At 43.6% G+C, this 13,962-nt stretch overlaps 1 protein-coding gene and 1 pseudogene across 4 annotated transcripts in view; one reads left to right on the top strand and one right to left on the bottom strand.

Annotated features, from left to right (window-relative positions):
• The window catches only part of NRG1 (neuregulin 1), an 816,555-nt gene that overhangs the window by 455,153 nt on the left and 347,440 nt on the right, over nucleotides 1-13,962 (bottom strand). The window lies entirely within an intron of this gene.
• LOC120408783 lies at nucleotides 5,110-5,289 on the top strand (annotated as a pseudogene).

The raw sequence follows: 13,962 nt of genomic DNA, 5'->3' as shown, positions 1-13,962 counted from the left end.
ACGTATGCCTCTAGAACCAAGCTCTTAAGCATCACTTAAGCAATGTACATGGTTGATAAAACAGCATTTGTGTTAATTAAAATAAAAGATATTTTAAAGCAAACATGGGAAGCTAATTCAAGCGCTGAAACATGCATTTGAGCCTTATACTGTCAAAAACCTGCCCATTTTACTCATATGGAAGCAGCAAATGCTGCATTATCGCTGACACAAATGCAATTGTTCAACATTAAAGTCATTTCTGCCTTGTGATAAACAGACTAAAGAGACAATTCATGCTCAAGACCACAATCCTGCCTCATTGGACAAAGCAGATGAACTTGGAAATAAATAAAAACATGTATTTTGTCCCTTGCCATGCCTACTTGTCATTGCTTTTTCATTTAAAAAAACAAAACACAACTTTCAGAAGTCTTGCAGACAAAATTCCCTTTATAACACGGAAGGGGGGAGATATAGAAAGATATAGCGTTAGTTCTCCTCCGGGTTATCTAGCCAGGCAAACGCAGAGGGACTAATTTGTTCCCTTGGCTGGACTTTTTTAAAAAAAATCATACATTTTACGTTAAGCTACTTTTTATTATGTGCTATTTTTCTCCCTTTGTCTCTTTGTTGAGGTTCTTTCTAACACATACTAAGAAGCAAACCTTCAAAGCCCTTCACTGGCTTCCCATTCAGCTCAGAGTCCATTTCCAAATAGCCCTTGTTGTTTATAAAGATTCTTCTTGAACTTGCTCCAACTTTCATCTTTCCCTAGTTCTGTCACTGGTCCATTTGCATTAGTACTATCACCTCCCTCCCACCCATCTCTTCCTGCAGTCTCACCACTATTTATGCAAGAGCCTTCTTCTCTGCAGTTTCATCTCTTTTCAGTCTCGTCTACCTTTGCCTACATGCCAGCTCTTTAAAGTCTTCCCCACCCTACAAAAGCATTTTAACTTATGTCATTCCATAGGCATATGTTGCTTCATTATGTCTTTTTATTTCTATATCTTATTTCTATATTTCTTTCTTTTTTTTGAATGAAAACAGATTCTCACTGAAGGGCGCGTCTACACAATAGCTGGGAGGGTGCTTCCCAGCATGGGTAGACAGAAATACGCTAGCTCTGCTTGAGCTGGTGTGCTAAAAATAGAAGTGTGGCCATGGTAAAATGGATGGTGGCTCAGGCTAGCTGCCCACAGTACAATCCCCTAGCCTGAGCCACCACGGCTGCTCTGCTATTTTTAGCATGCTAGGCTCAAGCAGAGCTAGCACGTGCTGCTAGCCATGCTACCCATGCTGCGAAGCGCTCTCCCAGCTGCAATGTAGACATTCCCTGAATCACATGACTCCAGCAGTTATGGCTTTAAGAAAAAACACCAAATATCACGAGACTCACAATAAAATCGTCAGAGTCAGCAACCACTGCACATCTCTCAACTATGGGCCTTGACTTCATTCGGCATTGGATCAGACCCGTAATGGCCTCTTTGCCCAGCTGCTAAGGCTAATGTGCTTCAGCAGTCTGTCCTTGTCTCAGCTGTAGGGTCGCCAATTTTCTACTAGCACAAAACCGAACACCCTTGTCCCGCCCCTGCCCTGCCCCTCTTCCAAGGCCCACCCATGTCCCACCCCTTCTCTGAGGCCCCACCCCCTGTGTGCTCTCCCCACCCTCACTCACTTGCTCATTTTCACCGGGCTGGCTCAGGGGGCTCCGGTGCAAGAGCGGGTGAGGGCTCCAGCTGGAAATGCAGGCTCAGGGTGGGGCTGGGCTGGGGATGAAGGGTTTGGGGTGTAGGAGGGTGCTCTGGGCTGGGATTGAGGGGTTCAGAGGCTGGGAGGGGGATCAGGGCTGGGGCAGGGGGTTGGGATGCAGGGGGGTGGCTCAGGGGTGCAGGCTCTGGGTGGGGCTGGGGAGGAAGGGTGGGGGGTGTAGGAGGGTGCTCTGGGCTGAGATTGAGGGGTTCAGAGGCTGGGAGGGGATCAGGGCTGGGGCAGGGGGTTGGGATGCAGGGGGTTGGCTCAGGGGTGCAGGCTCTGGGTGGGGCTGGGGATGAAGGGTTTGGGGTGTAGGAGGGTGCTCTGGGCTGGGATTGAGGGGTTCGGAGGCTGGGAGGGGGATCAGGGCTGGGGCAGGGGGTTGGGATGCAGGGGGGTGGCTCAGGGGTGCAGGCTCTGGGCGGCGCTTACCTCAAGCAGCTCCTGGAAGCAGCAGCCATGTCCCCCCTCTGGCTCCTACGCAGAGGTGCGGCCAAGCAGCTCTGCACGCTGCCCTGTCTGCAGGTGCTGCCCTGGCAGGGCAGCATGCGGAGTACCTTGGCTGCTCCTATGCGTAGGACCCGGAGTGGGGACATGCCAGCTGCTTCCTGGGAGCCATGCGTCACGGAGGCTAGCAAGGAGCCTACCAGCCCCGCTGCATGGTGCCACCAACCGGACAATTTCTAGGTAGAAATTCCATGCTCTAATAATAAGAATATAGTGGTAGGGATATATGACCAGGATGGTGATTGTGACTGTGAAATGCTCAGGGAGATTAGAGAGGCTATTAAAATAAAAACTCAATAATAATAATGGGGGATTTCAATTATCCCCATATTGACTGGGTACATGTCAGCTCAGGATGGGATGCAAAGCTAAAGTTTCTTGACACGTTAAATGACTGCTCCTTGGAGCAGCTGGTCCTGGAACCCACCAGAGGAGAGGCAATTCTTGATTTAGTCCTAAGTAGAGCACAGGATCTGGTCCAAGAAGTGAATATAGCCGGACTGCTTGGCAATAGTGATCATAATATAATTAAATTTAATATCCTTGTGGCAGAAAAAACACCACAGCACTCAACACTGTAGCATTTTATTTCAGAAAGGGGAACTACACAAAAATTAGGAGGTTATTTAAACAGAAATTAAAGGATACAGTGCCAAAAGTGAAATCCCTGCAAGCTGCATGGAAACTTTTTAAAGACACCATAATAGAGGCTCAACTTAAATTTATACCCCAAATTAAAAAACATAGCAAGAGAACCAAAAAAGAGTCACCGTGGCTAAACAACAAAGTAAAAGAAGCAGTGAGAGGCAAAAAGGCATCCTTTAAAAAGTGGAAGTTAAATCCTAGTGAGTAAAATAGAAAGGAGCGTAAACTCTGGCAAATGAAATGTAAAAATATCATTAGGAAGGCCAAAAAAAAAAAAAGAATTTGAGGAACAGTTAGCCAAAGACTCAAAAACTAATAGCAATATTTCTTAAGTACATCAGAAGCAGGAAGCCTGCTAAACAACCAGTGGGGCCACTGGACGATCGAAATGCTAAAGGAGCACTCAAGGACGATAAGACCATTGCGAAGAAACTAAATGAATTCTTTGCACCGGTCTTCATGGCTGAGGATGTGAGGGAGATTCCAAAATCTGAGCCATTCTTTTTAGGTGACTGATCTGAGGAACTGTTCCAGATTGAGGTGTCATTAGAGCAGGTTTTGGAACAAATCCAAGAGTTCTGAAGGAACTCAAATGTGAAATTGCAGAACTACTAACTGTAGTCTGTAACCTATCATTTAAATCAGCTTCTGTACCAAATGACTGGAGGATAGCTAATGTAACACCAATTTTAAAAAAGGGCTCGAGAGGTGATCCCGGCAATTACAGGCCTGTAAGCCTGACTTCAGTACCGGGCAAACTGGTTGAAACTATAATAAAGAACAATATTTCAGACATATAGATTAACATAATTTGTTTAGGAAGAGTCAACATGGTTTTAGTAAAGGGAAATCATGCCTCACCAATCTACTAGAATTCTTTGAAGGGGTCAACGAGCATGTGGACCAAGGGGATCCAGTGGATATAGTGTACTTTTCAGAAAGCCTTTGACAAGGTCCCTCACCAAAGTCTCTTACGTAAAGTAAGCTGCCCCGGGATAAGAGGGAAGGTCCTGTCATGGATTGGTAACTGGTTAAAAGATAGGAAACAAAGGGTAGGTGTAAATAGTCAGCTTTCAGAATGGATAGAGGTAAATAGTGGTGTCCTCCAGGGGTCTGTTCTGGGACCAGTCCTATTCAACATATTTATAAATGATCTGGAAAAAGGGGTAAACAGTGAAGTGGCAAAATTTGCAGGTGATACAAAATTACCAAAGATAGTTAAGATCCAGGCAGACTGCGAAGAGCTACAAAAGGATCTCTCAAAACTGGGTGACTGGGCAACAAAATGGCAGATGACATTTAATGATGATAAATGCAAAGTAATGCACATTTGAAAGCATAATCCCAACTATACATATAAAATGATGGGGTCTAAATTAGCTGTTACCACTCAGGAAAGAGATCTTGGAGTCATTATGGACAGTTCTCTGAAAACATCAACTCAATGTGCAGCGGCAGTCAAAAAAGAGAACAGAATACTGGGAATAATTAAGAAAGGGATAGATAAAAGGACAGAAAATATCATGTTGCCTCTATATAAATCCATGGTACACCCACATCTTAAATACTATGTGCAGATGTGGTCACCTCATCTCAAAAAAGATATATTGGAATTGGAAAAGGTTCAGAAAAGGGCAACAAAAATGATTAGGGGTATGGAACGGCTTCCGTATGAGGAGAGATTAATAAGACTGGGACTTTTCAGCTTGGAAAAGAGATGATTAAGGGGAGATATGACAGAGGCCTATAAAATCATGACTGGTGTAGAGAAAGTAGATAAGGAAGTGTTTACTACTTCTCACAACACAAAAACTAGGGGTCACCAAATGAAATTAATAGGCAGCAGGTTTAAAACTAATAAAAGGAAGTATTTCTTCACACAACACACAGCCAACCTGTGGAACTCCTTGACAGAGGATATTCTGAAGGCCAAGACCATAACAGGGTTCAAAAAAGAACTAGATAAATTCATGGAGGATAGGTCGATCAATGGCTATTAGCCAGGATGGGCAGGGAGGTGCCCCTAGCCTCTGTTTGCCAGAAGCTGGGCATGAGCGACAGGGGATGGATCACCTGATGATCACCTATTCTGTTCATTTCCTCTGGGGCACCTGGCACTGGCCACTGTCAGAAGATAGGATACTGGGCTAGATGGACTTTTGGTCTAACCCAGTAGGGCCATTCTTATGTTAATCAACGGCCCGGTCAGCAGTGTACATCCCTAGGAGCTAAGATCAAAGTGTAGTGTCTGTTCTTAGTGTAATATCTGATAGGTCCTTTATTTGAGGACTGTATGTTAAATTGATTTTTGAAACAAGGGGATGGAATAGGAGCTTGCTCTGTCCACCCCATGCATTGACCTGGTATTGCAGTGTCTCCAGGACCAGTGGGGAAAAAAAATACACACACACTGGGCTGATAATGAGTCCTGAAGGGTGTGTTTACACAGCTAGCAGCATTCCAGAGCAGTGAGGCTTAAAGCTCAAGTTGACAGACGCATGCTTGCGAGGCTTGGGATATGGTGCTAAAATGCGTCGGGGGTTCAGACTCAGGCTGGAGTTTAGGCTCTGAAGCATACTTGCCTTCCTAGGCTTCAGATCCCAACCCCCAGCCTGAGCCCAAATCTCTATACAACTTAGCACCGAATCTGTAGACCCAGTCTCTGAGACTGGCTGCCACAGGCTTCTGCTTGCTGTGTAGACAAACCCTTTACAAAAAGAAGTCTTTGATTAGAGAAAGACATTTTATCACAGGTATTGTGATATCTGGTGTTTTACTTAAAGCCCGAGCTCCTGGCGTTGAGTGTTAATGTCTGATTTTCGACTTTCATTCAAAAAGTTTCTAGCCCTCATGATTGTGGAGAAAAACTTGAAAATGTGACCCCGAATACTCAAAAAAACAGATGGCAAATTAAAAAAACCCAAAATGTATTATTTTAAAAAGCTAATGATTTTTAAGGCAATCTTATGATTTCAAGGGATCGGGGATTTGGTTTGTGATTTTGGAATATTTGGGGTTGGAATAAACACTGCATTTGTGTAAGTATAATGCCCATGCTACTTAGCACTGCATTGATAAGTTTGTTAATTGTGACATATTCTCACATACCTACATGCTTTACAAAGAGTTATTTCACAATCTTCTTGACCCGTGGAAGGGCTTTCTTTTCCATACTTATGAGCTATACCTTACAATGTAAAACCACTTCATATACTGAGCTGCACACTAGATTTGAAATGAGCTACAGAAGATTATGGCTTGCTGTTTTTTCCAGTTCTTGTTATCTCTGGAGGAAAAAAAATTATGCAAGATATTTTATCTTGCATATGATGCTATAACATGCAGACTATCATGCTATCCTAAACAGAAATGGCCCACAGATATGAGGTTGAGGTTCAGATCTGAACATTCCTGAAGCACAGGCATTTTTAAAACATGGGATTTTGGCTTGAGCTCATCTCTTGTCAGAAACCCCAAACCTTGCTGAAGCCCCATTCATCACTACCTTTCAATTTGTTTCTAGGGAGCATTATGGAATGGATTTTCAATAGCTCTCAACGCCAGCTTAACTTTGCTCTCTTTGAAGATAGTGGTAAATCTCCCATTGGCCTAACTCTGCTCACATTGGTTTAGCAGGAGTGACGATGTCCAACGCTCAGCAACTTTGAAACTCTCAACCTACAGCTGCAAGTGGTGCCTTAAAAAGAGAAACAAACTAACTAACTTCTCTTTCATTCGGCTGTTGCAGGCATCTATCGGATTGTCTCTCTGGTTTCACTCCAAATCCCTTTTGCAACTCAACCAAGAGAACCAGAGCAAACACCATGTGTAAAATGTAAGAGGGAATCATAGACTAAGACTATGTCTACAGTGCCAAGCTTTTTCGCTCAAATTATATCACTTTTAGTAAAGTGCTTTAATTAAACCGCTGTTGCATGTCCACACTGTGCTCCTTGTGTCAGCAAAATTCATTCACACTAACAGCTCTTGCAATGACAAGAGAGCAGTGCACTGTGAGTAGCTATCCCACCATGCACCTGGCCATAGGGTGCTTTGGGAAGGGTTTGCAATGCCTCATAGGGCAGGTACAGCATCACATGATGCAGGTTTCTCAATCCCATTGTTCCATGGGCATCCTACTAGATTGACAGCCACTTTTCAACGGAACTGTGGGACATAGTGGGGGAGAGTGTGTGTGGGGGGGGAGGAGAGACAGACAGTGTGTGAGGGGGAGAGTGAGTGTGTCAGCATGCTCTCTCGTAAGTTCAGACAGTGCCGGTACACACACACACACACACATCCAGCCCTGCCTGCCTGCCTGCCTGCCTCTGTGTTCCTAGTGCAGGAGACAGCAGGGGCATTCCATGTTAATGATTTGGTCTTTGGTTCCTGGGAGCAGAGCAGCACCACACACTGGCTAGCAGAACCGAGCTTTGAAAGGAGAGGGGCTCAGGAGAGGGGCTCATCCCTTTGGGTGGAGGGATAGCTCAGTGGTTTGAGCATTGGCCTGCTAAACCCAGAGTTGTGAGTTCAGTCCTTGAGGAGGCCACTTAGGGATCTGGGGCAAAAATTGATCCTGCTAGTGAAGGCAGGGGGCTGGATGCGATGACCTTCTGAGGTCCCTTCCACTTCTAGGAGATTGGTATATCTCCAATTATTACCTTACCTAGGCCTGCTGAGTTCAAAACAATGAGCAGGGCGGTCACTTCAGGCATTGTGGGACACCTCCAGAGGCCAATTACAGTGAGGCAAGCAAGGTGTTTACACTGGTACTTTGGCGATAAAACCTTTGTCCAAAAAGCCTTATCCCTTTTCTCAAGCTGCCATTTGCAGCTGAGGAGGTTTATCGCAAAAAGTGGCTTTGCAGTGTGTACACCTCTGCTGTTTCATCGCCAAAAGCTGCCGTTTGGTGAAAACACTTGGCGTGCAAAATTGTGAGTGACTGTTGGTAGCTGTAAAGACAAAGAAAATGGAGGAATGGGCATTTTGTACCCCCAGGAATCCCCTTTGATGTGTAGCCTCTGGATGAGTAATGCAGTAAATCTGCTGTATTTCACGGATAAATGGGCCCACAGCCTACCTGTGGAGTTCTTAAATATTTTCAATGACAGTAGCAACACAGAGTTTATACAGTGATGGATAAGGGTAATTCTGCCTTTTGAAAGCAAGCAAATAAATAAAACATTTACAGCCACAAAAAGCAGATTTCTTCAAACAGTTTTAAACAACACACATTGAGCTCACTTTTCATGCCTTTTAGCTGTGATCGAATTTTATGCAACGGGGGAAAAATAATCGGAGAGAAGCAGTATAGCGTCACTCTCCAGACTCCAAACTGCTCTTATGTAAGAGTAGAAAAGCTGTAACTTAACTGAGTCTAATCTTGGGGATAACCAGGGGTCTTTTTGTGCGAATCAGACTAAAGTCATTGATTCATTAAGGTCCAAATTCTGTCCTTGGGTGGATGCATGAAGTGTTCACTGAAATCCACAGGTGTTAAGTGCCTGTGTCTGACCCACATGTTGAAATGTAGCCAACCATCCTACAACCTTTACCCTTATGGAAAAATACCATAGGTTTTACTACAGAATGAAAACGTTCCTATATAATTTTTAAACTAATCTATGGAATTCCATAATAGGGACAGAATGTTCTGTTAAATTGTATAAAATGGCTTAAAAATTACATAGAAAGGATAAAATTCTCTATTAAAAACTATACATTTCTAGAAAAACATCTATAGACCCTACTGTATTCAATTTCTATAGAAGCCTGTCACATTTCATCACTATCAAATTCCATAGGCCTTTCCCCAAATGTCACATGAGTAATATTTATTTATACCACTGGACCAGCTCCTCTCCTCACCTGCACAGGTGTCAATCAGGAGTAACTCCACTGATTTAATTGGAGTCACACTGGTTTAAAATAAGTATACGTGAATTCAGTGGGATCGCTGAGTTGAGACAAGACTGAGTCCTTTTGTTCTGTTTGCAACCTAGATTGAAAATACCCCTTTTGTACTTGCATCACAAACTCTTTCTCTTACCTCACCCACCATTTTGACACAGAATGCAAACTGCATCTTCCCTTGGCAAATCCTTCTGATCTCCATCCACTCACACCAATCCTTCCTAGATTACATTACAGTATATCTAGTATATTATTACAGCACCAAAAGGCATCAGCTGAGATCAAGGGCCCCACTGTGCATCTTTTCATGATCCAAGATCAGGAGCTGTTGAGGGCAGAGACTGTTGTTGTTTTTTTAAACTTGTTTGTACAGTACTTGGCACAATGGGATCTCAATTCTTGACTGGGGCCATTAGGCCCTACTGTAATACAAGTTGTAAATAAATAAACTCCCATAGAAGGGAAGCTCTGTACATGGCAGCCCAGCAAGATCATCCCCAAAGGGGAAGAACAGTTAATATTGGGTTGCAGAATGCATTTACAAATGTGATTCTGCCAATTTCAGGGAACTTTCTAACAAGCCTACAGTTTTCATGTTTTCGGCAATAGACAAAACAAATGAGTATCTAATTACAGCAATTTACAACCTCTGCATTCCTCAGCCCCCCTGTGACACAATCAGCACTAAAAGTTAATGGACCAAGATATTTTGTTCTATACCAAAAGAAACTCCAACAAGCAACATGCCAGCTATATAGAAGTGTGGATAACACATCTTCCAAATGGGTTTCCTTCACCAGCTATTCTACCAGAGCCAGCTACAGCCAGCAAGCAAGGAAGTTTATATTTATCATTGCAGGAGAGGCAAAAATACTGCTAACAACTAGCATTTTGTGCTGTTCCCTGCTGCTAGTCAACGGTGAATTCACTCTGTTCTCATTCTTTGCATGATTAGATGCTGTGACTGACTGCTTGACACCACTAGAATTCAACTTGACCGTGACACAGTTGCCAACTTGGATCAAGGAAACCATTCATTGTTATAGCCAGATGGCATAAGAATGGGTTATATTCTACAGAGGTTTGTATACTGTGCTCATCGCTGTAGTATCAGAGCACAGTCCAGTTGTTCATTAAACGACATGACTAACATCTGTCTTGGAGTACAATTTTCAAAAGCTTCTAAGTCATTTAGGTGCTGGTGAAATTGTTACCCTAAGTCAATACAATTAAAAATGTTAACAAAGCTGCCAATTCTCACTTTTCCAGTTATTGTCAAAATGGCAGAAATCAGCCACACGTAGCAGCAGTTGTCTCCTGCTAGATTGATGTTCTAAAAGAAACCTTCCTGAAGATCTGTCCAAATGACCTGCTACAATAAGTAGGAGAAACAGAAAACTTGTACATCTAACTGAGCCGAAAGACATCTAACTGAGCCAAAAGTCTTTTCTGAAATTAAAATATCAGATATTTTAAAACAGTTCTTTGGAAGGCTCAATCCAAGGGCTAACTGCCTCCCTGGCTGCTGGCCCACAAGGGATCAGGGACCTTCCTGGCTTACACAGCTATGGAGGGTCTGACCAAATTAGGCCCCGTCTCTGACCTGAATTTGTCCTCCTAAGAGAGGAATCTCCTTTGCCAGCATGACACCAAGCTCCATTACCATATACTGCAGTCAGGGTTATGGGAATTATGTCAGACAACCTGCTGGCATCATAACATGAGGCAATCCCACAACGTGCATCCTCTAACACAAGGACAGGCTGCTCTCCAACAGATTCAGTCAATTAAAAATAGAATGAAATTTATTTTCAAAGGCCTTCTTGCTACAGTAGCCACTGGTTTGAGAGAGCCGTTCTCCAAAGTTATATCTTGCAAGCACAGAAAGATTTGAATATTACATTTGCAGAATATGATTGCAAGGAAAATGTGGAAATATATGCATATGGATATAAAGGAACTGGGTATAGCAAAGGTACAGCTGCTGTGCAGAAGATCACACTTTCACAGGGACCAGTCCAAAACTATGGAGCAAGAAAGGAAGGATGGTTCAGTGGTTAGCACACCAGCCTAGGATTTGGAAGATCTGCATTCAAGTCCCTGCTCTGCCACAGACTCCCTGCATGATCTTGGCAGGTTAGGTTAGCTTATCTCATCTGTAAAATGGGAACAATAGCACTGGAGTATAACACTGCCCTACCTCACAGGTGTGCTGTGAGAATAAATACATGAACGATAGTGAGACACTCAGGTAGCTGGGGTCAGATAAGTACCATAGGTAGAACAAATGTCCACAGAATCTAAGAAACACCAAGACATGCACTACTTTCTCCTCTGGCAGGGCCAGCTCCAGGCACCAGCACAGCAAGCAGGTACCTGGGGTGGCCAACGGAAAGGGGCGGCACGTCCAGCTCTTTGGTGGCAATTCAGTGGTGGTAGAGTGATTGTGGCTTTTTTTTTTTTTTTTTGCCGCTTGGGGCGGCAAAAATACTGGAGCCAGCCCTGTCCTCTGGGCGAAAGTTACGGTTCCCTTCACTGCTGTAAACACACAGCATGTATAAATAATATTTTTAAAATTACACATGCAATTTTTCCTCTCGGGAGAAGAATAAAAGTACTACATGAAACAGATCTTAGTCATGTTACTTAATGCATCCCTGGAAAGTGATCAGATCTTGCAATGATGAGCGTGGCATCAGACTAGCATGAATAAAGGTGTGAGACTTTAAAAAGTTCAGGAAATACAAGTTGACATTTTCATTATTATTTATTTGTATTATGGCAGCACCTATGAGCCCCTATCACGGACCAGGACCCCACTGTGCTAGGTAAAATATTGAATAGATGCGCATGTGATGATAAGTATGAGGCATTACGTATCACAATGCATATGCACAAGGGGGCTGAACTGAAATTGCAGAAGCAGCCTGAATTCTGGCATGTCCTAATATTTGAGTGCTTGACAAAATAATGTTCTTTTAACATAGTTTGTGTGTGTGCATAATAAATAATAATAATTCCCTGTTATCACATTTATTACTTGCTTGGTCTGGAGTCTAAACTTCCTATGTCACTTACAAAGCAATTCAGCAGATCTTATGCAACTGCAGTGAATGTGGCTATAAATAAAATTGCTGCAAGTAGTATTGATATTATTCAGCATTATGAATATGGGAACTGACTGACAATAAAAATCAAGAATGATTAACTCTATGGCCTAATGGCTCCATGGCAGCTGCAGCCAGAAATCAATGCATTAGGTCAGTGAAAAGCAATCTGCTGATTTTCCCTGTGAAAACTCTCTGAGGCAGAGCTGTGTTGTGCTCACTGTTTTTTGCTTTAAAGAGCTGTCGTTTCTATAGCAAACCGAACGGAAAGCCAAACCGGAGGAGAAAGCATCTGACATCACCTAAGGTGTATGGGGACATTTTGGCAAACCAGTAAAGTGCCTGAAACCACTAGGGCTTATTGCTAAAAGCAGCCTAGTCAGCAGTCTCAGCTTAACCAAGGCAGGAGGGGAGGGGGTTTGGGTGCCACAGAAAGAGCAGCTTGACCCCGAGTCCTTCCTGATAAGAACTGCGTTGAAGTTGCTGTAACATGTATTTTAGAAGAGCAGGATGTGTCCCAGGAATGTCTATTGGGGCCTCAAGGCTGCAAACTCTGGAAAAAACCACACCTGATTAATCAATAATCAGAAAGAACCTCTTGTTTGACCATTGAAACTGCTTACTTAAGTTTCCTTTAAGGGACATGTCATTCTATTACCAATGTATAAATAAGGGGAAAAAGTTTGAGATAGACTCTTTTGGACTCTCCCTTTGGATACATCTTGTGGTCCCCACCAGCAGATGGAAGATTTGGCCACCAGAAGCCTGTCACTGTGTCACTCGAGAGCCACACTCAGCTTTGATAATTATCAAGGGCTTGGGGGTGTTTTACTAACTTGTTGCGGACGTATGTAAGTGCTTGAGACTAAGTAAAGTTTAGCTTTAAGTGAAAGCACTCTTGTGTTGTCCTGTTTGTGCCAGCCATCTATCAATTGGAGAGCCGTGTCTCCCCTGATTTATTTCCTGACACCACCTCGCACAGAGTAAAAGTTACCAAGAGCTTTGGGTTGAAAGAACCCAGGTAACAAAGGAACCACGGAGATAAACTGTTTACAGAATTCCTCACCCAGGGTGCATGATGAATTCACCATGGCCCCAAATAATAGTTTGAATACACTTTAATTAAGATTAAATTTCATGTGCCCTGAAAGCACAGACCCAAACACCACCTTCCCTGCCAGAAACACCTAAAGGAAAGGAAATCTCTGCAAAATACCTTTCCCCAAAATCATTCTATCAGGGGCATTGGGTTTGCCATCTAGTTTAGGTTCTTCCGTGACTTCCAATCACTGTAGTATCTGAGCACTTTCCAACACCCCTGTAAGTACGGCAGTGCTGTTATCCCCATTGTACAGATAGAGAACTGAGGCACAGAGAGGCTTAGGCCCAGATCCTCAAACATATTTAGGCTCCTAATATCCATTGATTTAATTCTTCAAGTGAAATCCGTGGAAGTTAGGAGCCCTGCTCTGGGGAAGTGATACTCAGTCTGGAGCGTCAGGAAACTCTTCAGGGCCCTCACATGTGGCATCCACTGATTGATCATAGCTCCTCTTCAGTTCTTCCACAAGCCTGTGGAGCAGGCTGGGGGCAGGGTCTGCAACAAAATGAGCATAGTGGCTCCCTAGGACTCCACCTAGGACACAGGGAGGGAGGGAGGGAGAGATGGAGAGACCTCTCCCAATAGCCAGGTAAGGGCTAGAAGGCAGGGAAAGACTGGAGGCCAGAAGAGGGAGGAAACAGGATGCAGGAAGCCCAAAATAATCCCATTTTATTGATGCAATGTTGTTTTCCACATGGTTGCCTCAACATCCACATGATGGTGAGACATGATGACACACATCATGATGGAAAAAAGGCCATTGCAACTGATTTGTCTGTAGCTCCGTTCAATGACAATGTGGCCTGTTGCTCTAGGGGTTTCGCTGTTCTAGGTTACTTGGATGATGTCTGCTCACTCCCAACTCAGTCATTCTGTGAGGAAAAGTTTGTTCTTACGGTATTTACTCTACAATCGACTAGCGTATCCTGGTATACACACAATGACCAA

This window comes from Mauremys reevesii, linkage group 6, assembly GCF_016161935.1.
Source record: "Mauremys reevesii isolate NIE-2019 linkage group 6, ASM1616193v1, whole genome shotgun sequence".
NCBI classification, from domain to species: Eukaryota; Metazoa; Chordata; order Testudines; family Geoemydidae; genus Mauremys; species Mauremys reevesii.
This window is presented reverse-complemented; position numbering and strand designations above follow the sequence as displayed.